The sequence below is a fragment of the Myodes glareolus genome, chromosome 1, assembly GCF_982192425.1.
Source record: "Myodes glareolus chromosome 1, mMyoGla1.1, whole genome shotgun sequence".
Taxonomy (NCBI): domain Eukaryota; kingdom Metazoa; phylum Chordata; class Mammalia; order Rodentia; family Cricetidae; genus Myodes; species Myodes glareolus.
The window spans coordinates 51,455,642-51,468,894 of NC_142026.1; positions in this window are offsets into that span (position 1 = coordinate 51,455,642).

Below are 13,253 nucleotides of genomic sequence, written 5' to 3' on the forward strand. Positions count from 1 at the left end.
TATCATTATTATTGCACCAACCCAATGCTACATTTTCCCCTTTTCTGCCCCTCTGCCGAACCTTCAGTGGCAAACATTTTCCCCAAATTACATAAATCTTTCCTGCAGACATGGTGCTTGGTCTGCAGTTTCTCTCCGGGATCCAACTGCTTTTTTTTTTTTTCCCTCTGCCGCACAAACTCAGAGACGTGGTCTCTCCCAGCCTGATTACAGCTAATTATTTTAGAAATCCATTTTAAAAGCAAGTTATCTTAGCTTTATGGCTAACCCGACAGAGGAGATCTAAGGAAAAACCTGAAAACCATAAAGTGTTCCAGAATATTCTATTTTGTGCAGTCCAGAATGTGACACATGGGGTCTTTAATAATTCACTGCTTGTTACCATTAAACAACTGTTAACATGCTCAAATAATTAGTTATGCTTGCTTGACATGTTTGCATCTTTAATAATTGATGCATTTATCTTAATTACTAACAGTATTATGGTCGTAATATGCATCTTTTTTCTATCTTAAAATTTTAACAAAAACTGACTTTTTGCCAAAAATGATTATGCTCTAAGTTTTAATTACTCATTGTAATTAAATTACAAGCTGCAGGATTTTACTAAAATATCTTTTGCAAAAAAAAAGAAAGAAAAGAAAAAATATTTAATGGGAGAGAGGTGGTTTGCTGTTTATGCAGCCAAGTTAGTAAATGTTTCATGAGTTTGATATTACCCTCTCAGACTGGATATAAAATAACACTGCTTTCAAGATATGAGTCACTTTGAAAGTTTTCTATGACTGCAGATATCTCTATGATTTTTACCCAAAATGCCAGGCCCTTTCCCATTATGCACCAGGCCTGTGAAATCGGGTGGCCTCTTTCACCAGGTAGGTGGCTCTGTTGAAAGATTTGGTTAGAAAATAATGTCAGGGCTGTGGTACACTCCCTCTGTCTCCTGGATCAGCCTTGTGTGGAGAAATGTTGAAGGATGAGGTTGAGGGGCCTTCTGACTTGCTCTCACCTGCAGGACGAGGCCAACACAAAACCATCATCCAAACTGCATCAGATGCTTGATGCGAGTGGGAGGTTACCAAGACCATGATCTCTGAGGACAGCACAGAGGACCACAGGCAGCGAGTATGTCCTTTGCCAGTGAGGAAACCGAGGCACAGGCAGAGAACTCAGATGTCTGGTGCCCTGTGCAGCCCACCTGAGGGTCCTCTGTCACCTACAGGTGTGTCTTTTGAGACTTACAAAGCCACTGATTTAGGCAACGTGTTGACACCACAGCTGCCCAGTGCCAGAAATGGTAGGTTTACAGGTTAGACCTTGACACTCTTGGGGGAATTCCCTGGGTCCCTTGCTGAGGTACACATGCATCCACACGGGCTCTGCTTTCCCTATCCTGGAGGACATCTATGCTGGGAGCACCAAGAAGCACAAACTGCTGGAAGGAGCCTGGGTAGTATGCCCTGGCTGGTCAGCCATGGATGCATTTCCTTACAAGTTTCCAAGATGTAGATCAAGCCATTGCTGGGCTTTTGGGAAATGATTAACTCAGAGAGGAAATCTGAGGGCCAGCACAGGGGAGGCCAGCCAGCTGGGGACCTGGGTCTCCTCCACAAGCTTCTGAGGAAAATCCTTTGTTTTTCCTCAATGAAGCCTCGCGGCTTCTCAGAGACTCAAGAGAGAGGCAGGGCTATAACCGCTCATTCAGCAGCACACGGGTCAGCTAAGAGCCATTCAGTTGAAAGCACACAAAATGGCTGCAGCTGCTCCTCAGTCGCATTCGGAAGCTGTGTGGACAGGAAGAAAGTGAAAGATGCTGGTTTCTGTACCATTTTGGCGAACCCAGCAGACTCTTATCCACCTCTCCTTTCCGAACAAGGCCCTGGAAGCTGAGGTAAAATGGCCAGGCTCAGCTAAAGACCGTCACAGGTCTAGGTAGACTTGGTGGCATGGCGTGTGTTTGTCCTGTCTGTCTCCTCTCATCCAGCCGTCATTTTCTGAGTACGTCCCCCATGCTCCATACACCATCGAGCACTGCGGGGGACAGGAGATGAATAGACATCGACCCTGACCCCGGAAAGTTCCAGAGTGTCGCAGAGTGCCACAAGTTCAGAGAAGAAGAGAGCCAAGTGGGACGCAAGCAAGGGCAATTGTTTAAGAGAAGAGCTGACAAATGCCTGGCTCAGCACAATGCCTCAGGAATCTGCCCAGCATCCTCTCCACACACAGAGACAGTTAAGGTGTTGTTTAGGAGATGAAGCGCATAAAAAACACATTCTTCCCCTTAAACAGCTTAGTTAAGGACACCAGATATGCATTCACGGGACTGCCTGCGTCTTTCCTTCACTCCAGGCAGAAATGCAGATGTCCCGTGGCTAGTTTAAAGGAGTATTTATGAAGAGTCATTTCAAAGCTTCTTGCTGGGCCTTTGCATAGCTTAAGAGAGTGGCCATTAAGATGTGTCTGTCAGATGAGAAAGCTTTTCACTCTAAGTAACAGAAAACCAGATTAGCTGTGTCTTAAACATCAAGGGTGTTTATTGTTAAGATGTCTCTAGCCTTGTCGTCAGCTCAGCCCTGGAACCACCAAGCTTTCAGGATTTTTCTGGGTTTTTCATCCTCTCACCTCAGGAACTTACTCATCTATATACTTTTTTTTTTTTTTTTTTTTTTTTTTTTTTGCCTCATGGTGACAAAATGGCCGTCTATGCTCCAGGCGTTAAATCTGTCTTATCTGTCTTCAAAGCAAGAAGAAGGGAAAAGGCACCCGGCTGTCCTGCTGACATACGTTCCCTCTGTGCTGTTTTTCTGGGGGGGTTGTTTTTTTGTTTAAATCAGGAAGGAAAGTATCCCCTATGAAACATTTACCGTCAAGATTCCTTCCTTAATATTGCATGATTTAGAACTAGACCTCCAGACTCTTCTAAGTGCTAGGGAGCCAGAAATCACTCGGGAGACAGCAAGGGGCTGGGCCTTGGGAAAGGCATCTGGTTGGCCAGTCAACAGTGGCTCCCATAGGAGATACAGTGGCTTTCGTGGCTGTGGCCGAGTGCCTGACACAAACATCTGGCAGGGTAATGCTGCTGGCTAGATTAATTTGGATTAGCAATTCCAGTTGCCCGCATACCACAGGGGAGGAGAACACCATTCTCAGTGGCAGTAGGAAAGCCACAGGAACAGAGCAAAGCAGAGACTGGAGTGGGGGGCAAGATATTCTCTTCCAAGATAATCTACCTCAGTGTAGTTAGAGTCTGCCTTCCATAGCTACCACCATCAACCTGTCCTTCATGGATGAGGAAAGGGCCCTCATGACCCAGTCACTTCCCAAAGTGCTGTTCTCGCCCCCGCTAACATTGCTCGGAAACCAAGCCTTTAGTATGGTCATGAACATCAACACAAGCAAGGTACACGGCCTTTTTTGATAACTGGCAGGAAGGCTTGGGGGGAAGCAGGGTGATGTCAGGAAGATGGATCAATGGAATGTCACTGAATTCGGGGACAGATGAGTCATTAATTAACCGTAAGAGCTTCTATCCAAATTATGGAGCACTCGGGCAAATACTTCTTTTTCTCCCTTGTATGTCAAGTAGCACTGTCTTGAGAATGAATTTTGGTGTTGGTCAGTTGTCTGGTGTGTGTGTGTGTGTGTGTGTGTGTGTGTGTGTGTGTGCACGTGCAAGTGTATAGGAGTGTAAATGCATGCATGTGCTTGTGTGTACATATGATTTTATCTACCAGACAACCAGACCAATAAACCCAAATATCAGAGAGTACGGACATCTCCTTCTTTCTACCCTGATTTGAGCCCAAACTATGGACAAGCGGTAGAAAGATGAGCAGAAGAGATGTTCAAGCTTTGCCTGAGGAGTCACAGCAGTGGGGACTAGTGACCAGCAAGGCTCATGTGCCCTACACAGGAGACAGAGAGGTTAAATGGAAGGAGATGGAAAAGTGTGAGCCAACATAGCTCTTTGCTGGTATTTGGTCCACAGAAGAACAATAAAACACGGCCCATGCAACCTCTTCACTCAACACAAAGGTCCGTCTGGCTTCTCAAACTGGCAGCCCACCACTCCCAGACACAGAGACAGTCCTCTTCCATTCTGCCCTCATCCTAGATCCTTAAGCACCACCGTGCCTCCTTCTCCTACTCCCACCCCATCCCGTGTTCATAGATCTCTTCTGCTCTTCAGTCTTGTGGCAAGACAGAGCTAGCTCCTCCCGCTGAACCTCAGTTCTCTGGACTTCTGCTGCTGTCACTTACTGAGCCTTATCTCAGCAGCTTGGAGCCAGGCTTTCTTTCCCAGGGGCTTGCCCCTGTGTGGCGTATTGGAAGGTCTATTTCTTTCATGTGTCTGTAAGAGTCTGAACTATGAACCAACCATGTAGAACACATGATTTTGTCACAGGCCAAAAGGGAGCAATGAGGGGAATGAGAACACAGATGCTGGCCCGGAATGCTGGGAGTTGATTCTTGGCCCTGCTATCCCTAGACTGTATGGCCTATCACAAGGTTTTGAACCTTTCTGAATGTGCAATTTCTCATTTGTAAACTTGGATAACAATAGCCCTTATGTTTCTGTAAGGATGAAATGGATGCATTACAGGCACGCACTATGCTATTTCATACAAAGGATTTAAGCATCCCCAGATTTGGGTCTGCACCAGAGTCCTCCCAGTCTCCCACAGATACTAAGTGATGGCAATCAAGGAACAGCACTTAGAACAGGTCTGAAAAGGCCTCCTCATTAGAGAATTATCATCCTTAGAGCATCTCTACCAGCACGGAGTGAGCACCTCCGCCACAGCTTCTCCATCTTTCTAGAGATCTACTCCAAGTATCTCGAAGCTGGGAACTCGGGGACCCCCTCTAGGCATCAACCATCCCATAGATTGCCCAGAGATGAGGTCAGAAGTGGCTGGGAAGGTCCCATGGGATGCTGGCAGTGTCGCTGTTATCCATTTCAGTCCTGCTTCTGATGGGGGCATGTTACAAGCCGGCCAAGGCTTGCTCCCGAGGAAGGAAGAGAAGGAATCAATCCATGTTCGTGCTCCTTTCTCCTCGCCACAGACCTGCTTGGCTGGGGGAAGAGGAGGTGACACATTGGATTCTGGGACGTCTCCTCCATCTGCCTGTGTAAAGTTCTTAGATGATGCATGGTGGGAAATCTTCATGGGCAGCTTGGGATTTGGAATCACCTGGGAGACACACTTCTGTCTGTATCAGCCGAAGTATTTCAGGTGAGATGTAACTGAGATTAGGAAGCTCTACCCTGAATGCTGGCAGTGGCATTCCATGGGCTGGGATCCTGGGCTGAAAATAAAGGAGAAAATGAGCTGGGCCCAGCATTCCTTTCTCTGTGTGTCCTGACTCTGTGATTCTCTCTGTGTGTCTGACTCAGCTGCTTCAGGCTCCAGTCCTCACGCCTTCCCCACCATGAAGCAACGCCTTCAAACTGCATAGTTCGAATTAGACCCTCCCTTCCTTGCATTTTGTCAGGTAGTCTGTCATAACAACTAAAAACATAATTAATCCAAGAAGGTTCTCCGGAAGTCTGTCTGGGGTTCAAGCTTCCTGTGCAGGAATCGCTTAAAGAATTGCTTCCTGATGTTCCCAGGGTGAGGTGGGGGCGTGAAATCAGGAAGTAAAGGGTCCCAGAAGAGGATTAAGGCAAGCAGGGTGAGATTCCAGGGAGTCTAACACGGATAGCTGAGATTGTATCCTATAGCATACTCCTGGTATGCCAACTGAAGCCCAGAATCTTCCATACCAGGTCAAAAGCACTGGATGGTTTCACATCTGTTGGTCCAAGGTTAAGTAGGATATTGTACACCTGCACCACAGTGCCCCAGGCCTGTGAGGGAGAGGGGAGTATTCCTGGGCATGTTGTACCCCAAAGGGACAGAGTAGGGATGCATCAGCCTTTGGAGAACAGTGTTCCCCAGAGGAGGCACTGGTGGTGGTTGGTGAAGGGGAGCATTCACACTGGTAGCAACTAGGAAATGACTGAACTGTTACCAAGGAGAGAGGGGTTGAGTAGTGATTTGGTGATTTTATAGGCAGGAAGGTGAAATTGGGGAGAAGAGGACTCAGGGTTAGAGAGAGGGTCTGGTGCCAGAAGGGCAATCACCAGACCCCTTTCCTGTAGCCCTGAGCACTGCGAAGAACGGAAGAGGCAGCCAGGAAAGAAAAGCAGAACACTGTGCGTAGACCGCGTCCCACGCCCCTGCGGAACACTTTTCCATGGATGTGTTTTTCTTTCCGACTTCATAGTTAATTTCTTTATCTGACCACTCGGGAAAGGAAGGGAAGTACTGTGTTATGAGACCAGGACAAAATCAAAAACAATAGCACATTTACGTGCCGTAATTTTTCTGTTCATGGAGATTTATTTCTTTTTATTATATTCGACAGCAGTCAACAAACAACAAATAGATGGTGGAGAGCAGCGCTCTCAGCACAAAACGGTTTGAATTCTCTGTACATGGGGCTGAGAGTTTTTTTTTTTTTAACTACATATACCATTTGGAGCTTGCTGCATTGACCCCCAAAAATAACACGTGCTGCCCTACTGGCACAGATGAAGAAGCATAGCCAAACTGTGGCTGGGGATGGTGGCCCCACAGGAGGGTGTGGCTCCCCTAAGGATTGTAATGCGTCGGGGGCAGTTAGTGGAGGTTCTAGGACTTGAGCTGGTAAGGCCTGTGTGCACAGCAGGATGAGCTGTGTGAGGGCTCACATGTGTGACATATAGGTGGGTATCATAGGCAATAGGGAGTTACATGGTGCCGTCATCTTTCCCAGCAGGTCTATGAGAAGGTGTAGGCTTGGGGAGTCCTTGTCTTAGGGTGATCCAAACACTCTGAATCTGAAAAGTATACAACACTGTTGAACTAGGAAGAGTGCTAGTATTAAGGGAGTGGGTACTCGAGTCATAATTCATCGAAGGTTAACCAAGAAAACTCATAGAGGCCACATCTATATTCAGATTCTTAAATCCTGCATGTTCCATTGCTCTGGCAGCTCACACTGATATTCTTGTCCCAACTTTCAACCTTAACTACTCATCTGAGCCCATTTCCAAGGCTTTCTCACGGTTTGGGTGTCTTTCGCTGTCCTTTGGATGCGTGTGAATGACTCCGCTTAACACACACTCTCTTCCCACAGCAAATGCTGTGCCACCGGGCATGAGTTGGGACAGGCGCGCCTCTACTTGTCTTCTGAGAACTCACACAGGAGCAGGCTATGTTTTTTCATGTCTTCCCTGAAGGCTCTGGCACAGCACGAGGAGATGTATGTGTGTGCAGACTGGCCAAAAGAGATGGCTGCCCACGGCCAACAATCCCAGTCTCAGCCCTGCAGGATGCCCCAAGAGATGTGCAGTCCACCACCCTTGTCAGCTTCCTCCCAGGTGCCAGCTTTGCCCATCTTCTTCCTGAGCTGTGATCCCCTAACTATCTTGTCTTGAACACTTGGTTCTTTGAAGGTATTCTTCCATCTATGAAGACTAGCCTTCAAGAGCAATAAAGCCATTTAAGATCCTCTCCTGAATCCGTTCTGCATCCTGATTTGTTTTCCTTCCCAACAGCGAGTTCTGCAGTTCCCAAGAGCATGACCGGAATAAGCTCGTTAAAGTTCATGGGCTACAGGTGTCTGGACCTGGAAGCAGTCAGCTTTCTACAAAGGCATTTTCAAATTTCCTCCTCTTTGTGGGAGAGAAACTTCTGGACACACTGTAAGGAGCTATTCCAGTGTTTGTTTTCCACACTTAGAACCTACCATCTGCATCTCATCCCTTGAAGCATATAGCAAATGCATGGATGTCATCAGGAATTCAGTTTTATAACGACATTAGCAGACACGGCATGCTTAGCACTGGGTTTGGTCCTTGGAGTTACAGAGACCAGCAGGGCGCAATTTCATCCAACCAAGAACCCAGAGAATTAATGACATGAACATGTCCTCACAGAGTCCTGTAACAAGAAGCCATGACAAACGACAAATGTTGGGATTGAAGACCCCAGAACAGACAAGGAAATGGGAGGAAGAGATAAACCCCAGGTAGGGAGGAAGTTATTACTTGTTGAGTTGTGGGAAGAAAGAGAGGCCTACTCACATCTGAAAAGTTAGACTCTTAAAGTTCCCTTTGGTCTACATGGAAAGGGAAGGGCGCTGAATACTGATTCTCCTTTATTTTTTTTTCATTTTAACAGAAACAGTAGCTATGGTCAGATCCTGGGAATATGATTCCTTTGCTCTCTGCCTCTGCCACTGGAAGTCAAACATGCAGGGCTATATCTCTGAATGGATCCAATAGTTTTTTCTTTCTAAGTATTACCTCCCCTTCCGGTGACAGCAGAAAGCTAGGAGCCACCAGAGTCTCCATGCAGCCCCAGCACTTGAGGCATACTGGCCTCCTCCGAGGACTCCTAAGCTATGAATTGTATCTGCCTAACATGGACTCAGAAGTCCAGCACATGCAGCACATGGACTCCAGATCTGGGCCAGCACATGCAGATAGAGTTGAGCAGTCTGGCAGTTTCTTTACCGGCACCATCTTCTCTTTCTGTGGACTTTCCCTGTGCACCATGACATTATGGGTAAAGGCCAGGGGGAAGGCAAGGACCTAGGCCTAGGCCATATCTGTCTCTGGGAATGTCACAGCTCTATATGCTTGGCTGTAGGAAATGAGTGACCCCAAGAGTGAATGGGTCATAGGGAGCCTATAGGTGACTTACAAGAGAAACAAAGTCAAGGGATGAATCCATGCATTCCATTTTCGCAGAGACCTTAACACCAGGCTCTCTCCTTCTCCCATTACAACACACAACTTAGACAGGATGCCAAAGCCTGAGCTGATTCAGAGAGAGAGAGGGAGGGAGGGAGGCAGAAAGAGAGATGGAAGGAGAGAGAGAGGAAGGTAGGGAGATGGAGGGAAGGGGGAGGGAAAGGGGAAGGGAGTGAGGGAGAGAGAGAGAGGTAGGGAGGGGAGGAAGGGGGAGGGAAGAGGAGGGAGAAGGAGGGAGGGAGAGAGGGAGGGAGGGAGGAGAGAGGAGAGGAAGAGGGAGGGAGGGAGAGAGATAAAGAGAGAGAGAGAGAGAGAGAGAGAGAGAGAGAGAGAGAGGGAGGGGAAGGAATTGGGAGGAAAAGGGGAAGGAACAGGAAGAAGAGGGAGGGAGGGAAAGAGGGAGGGAGGGAGAGAAAGAGAGAGAGATAGAGAGACCTGACGGAGGAATTGGAGTCAAGCTGGATGCCAGGCCCAAGTTGTCCACTGTCATTACTTGTAATTGAAGGCAAAATGCTACCCACAGGCTCATGCATTTGAAAACTCAGTCCCCAGCTAGTGCAATCATTTCAGAAAGTGGTGGAATTACTGAAAGATGGGACATGGCTGGTGGAAGTGGGTCACTCGGGGTGGGTGTGAAGGGTTAGAGCTCTTTCTTCTTCTGGCCCAAGTCTCTCTGTGTCTTGAGCCACAGAGATGGAGGCAAGCTGCCTTAGGCTCCTGCTGCAACAACCGTGAGCCTCTCTAGCCTCCGTGCCTTCCCCACCATGACGGACTGCTGCATCCCTTCAGACGTCGAGCCCCAAATAAATCCTCTTCCCTTAGGTTGCTTCTTTCAGAAGGTTTAGCACACTGACAAATTAACCAATACAAATAAAAAAAATCACATTGTGACCTTGTGGTCTCAATCCGGAAGGACGAAGTGCCAAGGATGCGGAGCCAGAGCACAGATGAGGCAAGCTACATAGCAAAGCGCGACATTCTGAACAGGCTTGCCTCCAGCAAGAAGGTGAGAGCAGACAAGAGCTCCATTTTCTCTTACATGTCACAAGTTGCCAGGCAGAATCGAGCAGGTAAGTTGGAGATGTGGGACATTACCGAGCTTCTTCAGGTACCCAGGGGACATTGTGAGTCAGGGGCACACAAATATTTATGTAGTTACTTTGAAGGGCTTCATAGAAATCCCAGATCTGGGATGGTGACTCTACATGAATCCTATACTTCCTACTGTATCCCTCTTCCAAAGGCGGGGGGAGAAAGCCCCGAGGGGAAGAAAGGTCCAGGTTCCTCCATCCTTAGGTGTGTTCCCAGCCTGAGGGTTTTGGGGCCAAACCGAAGTTGGTCATAAGCTCTCATTTCCTTTGCTGGATTCCAGCACGTCTGGGTCGTATCAAAGAAGTGTTCCGCACTCACTTCTTTGATATGATACGTCACTGATACGTCACTGTGAAGTGATACGTCACTGATCTCTTCAGGAGAGACTTCCTAGTTTCTGTGTTACGGGCTTCTGAGGAGAGACTTTCCGGCCCTGGGTCTGAGTCTGGCATTCATGAAGACTGAGATACTGGAAGTGTGTCTTTAATGGCCCCCACTAACTCATGGTCTTCCTTTACGCACTTAAAGAAAGAACCCTTCCTTCTCGTGACACCTCCATTTATTCAGAATTAGCATGTAAAATCTTAAATTAGGCATCCCGCACTTGGGTTCTGACAGATCCATTACTTTTTATGCTGAGAGAGTTGAGTTAATTTTAAATTATTGAGGCCCAGCACCTGAGCGAAACGAACATCTTCCAACAGCCGGGGCATCTGTGAGCTTCACTAATGCAGAAACACAAACTGGATTAAAATCCATTTCTACTCCGCTGGCCAGATACATATATATGACAGACCCAGGGGAGAGGCCTGGGATGGCTGCTCATTTTGCCGGAGTGGATCTGGGGTAGGCTACCAGGCTGTGTGCCTCTCAGTAATGACAAGGCTGACCTAGAGATGCCGCCTGTCTAACGACCCAGCTGCAGACTGGCTTGGGCTATGCAGGCTATATTTCCTCTGTTCTCTGCCTACTAGAGTGTGTGGCACCAAGACTGTGTTCTTAGTGGCAGAGGTACCTGAAACAAAGAAGGTATGCTCTGTCGTTGAACATACCCCAGCTCCCATGGTGTGCATTGTGGGTGAGGCCTGGCCTCTCTCCATTCCCATTCTTCTTAACAGGCACCAACCATTTAAGAACCGACTTCAGATACTGGCTTCCAGATCTGACCTGAACAGTTTTCCTCAACAATGCATGACCAATGCCCTTAAAAGTTGCCCACTACAGGAACATTCTAGTCTCCACCACCTTGGGGTAGAATGTCCCACGTCTCTCTTGTTAGATTGCTTTAAGATATGACATCATTCAGTCAACAGAACAGAGTCAAGGGAACAGGGTCAACTGCCTTTTAGCTGCCAGAACTCTCCAAGGCATTGAGGTTACCTCATTGGCCAGCTAGCAGATCACAGAGATGCCTCCTCAGTGTGGCCCATGCCTCAAGAACCCTCTGTCTACAGCAACATCTATATTCCCTGGAGAAATCCCTATTTTTGACAACAACCCAAGATTTCCACAGGAACCATTTCTCCTTGACTGTTGTCTGCCCTTCCATCCCCAACAAAGACATCCAGGGTAACCATGACATCCATATGTCTTCTCACTCTGCCTACAATACTACTTAAAGTAAAGCATGTGACCGCTCTGACAATGTACTAAACAGTTCAGAGCTGGTGTATAATATGACTTTGAGGTGCACTGATCATCTGCAAAAGTTTGAATTGCTTCCCATGCCAACGATGCCTATGATAGATCCACTGATTCTGTCAGTCCAGCCATTTTAATGTGTTGCATGGAAAGCTAATGAGGGAGGTCTTCAGTAGGCCCTGTAGTATTGTAATTGGGACCCTTTGGGCCATAGTAGAGACACCAGGGTTGGGGAAGGTGTGCTGTAGGTAGCTGTTAACTTCTACAGACTGTGAATGTCTTGGAGAGGGATTGAGAGTATTTGCACTGGAGTCTGAGAAAGTTTGTTTAGGGGGGTTTTTTGGTTACGGTAGAGCCAAGAGTGCAAGCAAGGATTAGTTTAACACTGAATAGACTTCTGGGAGCTGGGTTGAGCCTCCAGGAAGTCTAACTTGATCAGCTTGATGGCTGACCGTCTGACTTTAAACTCAATCCAGTAAAGGGTGGCTTTGGGCAAGAAACAATAGGAGGACTGGGAGCCACTGGGGTGTAGAACCTAGGGAATGGAGGACCGGAAACATTGAGAAGCGTAACTCAGCTCTGCTGTGCTACTGAACAGAAAACTGCCTGATGCATTCTGATACATTCTCTTTCAGGTCCTTGCTCTTGACCTTGGTATTAGGAGGAACCCAAGTTTCCCATCATGTTCATCCCAGGCCAACCGCAGCCAGCAATCCAGCCCAGACTCTAGAGGCCCATTGGCCTCACAGGCTTCCTGGGCGGCACGACCCTCACATTCATCTGCTGGGAAACAGGCGGCGTGGCACTGAGGACTGTCGTGTTCCGTTTTAAAATGCCACAAATAACAGATTTATAGATTTTTCTAAATACATTATTTTAGCTTGACAGCATTAATCATTCATGCTTCCTTCTTTCATTTTTCTACCTGCAATGGATTATTGAAACAGAAAATAACAACGGGAAAGGCTAGCAGCAGTATCAAAATGTCAAGTTTGTACTTACAGTTGTATGGGCCCAGACAGGGTCAAGAGCCCCAATTATTTGTGTATGTACACAGTGGTACGACACGAAAGGTTATGTCACCTGCAGCTATTTTCTTGCAGATTTAAATAGGGCTGATATTCAGCTGTACCGTGAGCTGCTGACATAGAATAGAGAATTGTAAAATACTGCAAACACCGGTGTCAGAACCTAAAATATGAATTGGGTGATTGCGAGGTCTACCTGTGGGCAGCACCGCATGTCAAGGTACAAATCTGTTGGGTTTCTCTGGGTTATTTCTGACCTGTCCTTTTGTTTGTTTGGTTTTGCTCATTTAGACATAAAGCAAGAACAAGATCTCAGGGCCAGGATGGGGCAGAATGTCAGGCCTGCCTCCTCTCCGACACTGTTTTCTAGAGTCCAAATGAGGACACACCCATCAAGCCTGACCAAGTATGGTCAAATCGATATTTGTGTGTGTATCTTCAAGGATGTCATAGAGGTACTTTTGTTAGTGGCGTTTCCTCGGTTGAGAAGGGCCACCTGCTTTGAATTTATGGTGAAATGCTATTGTTTAGAATGAAGTCAGCTCATGGAAAGATCTGCAGAATCTTCCACTTGGTCAATATCAGCCCTGTGTTTTCTTCATAAGTATTCAGCGAGTTTCTACAGTCAATATACGAAAGAAATAGTTCCTGGGAATAATAGAAAATTCTGAACCATCTTTTTCCAGGCCAGCCATATTTTATTCAAC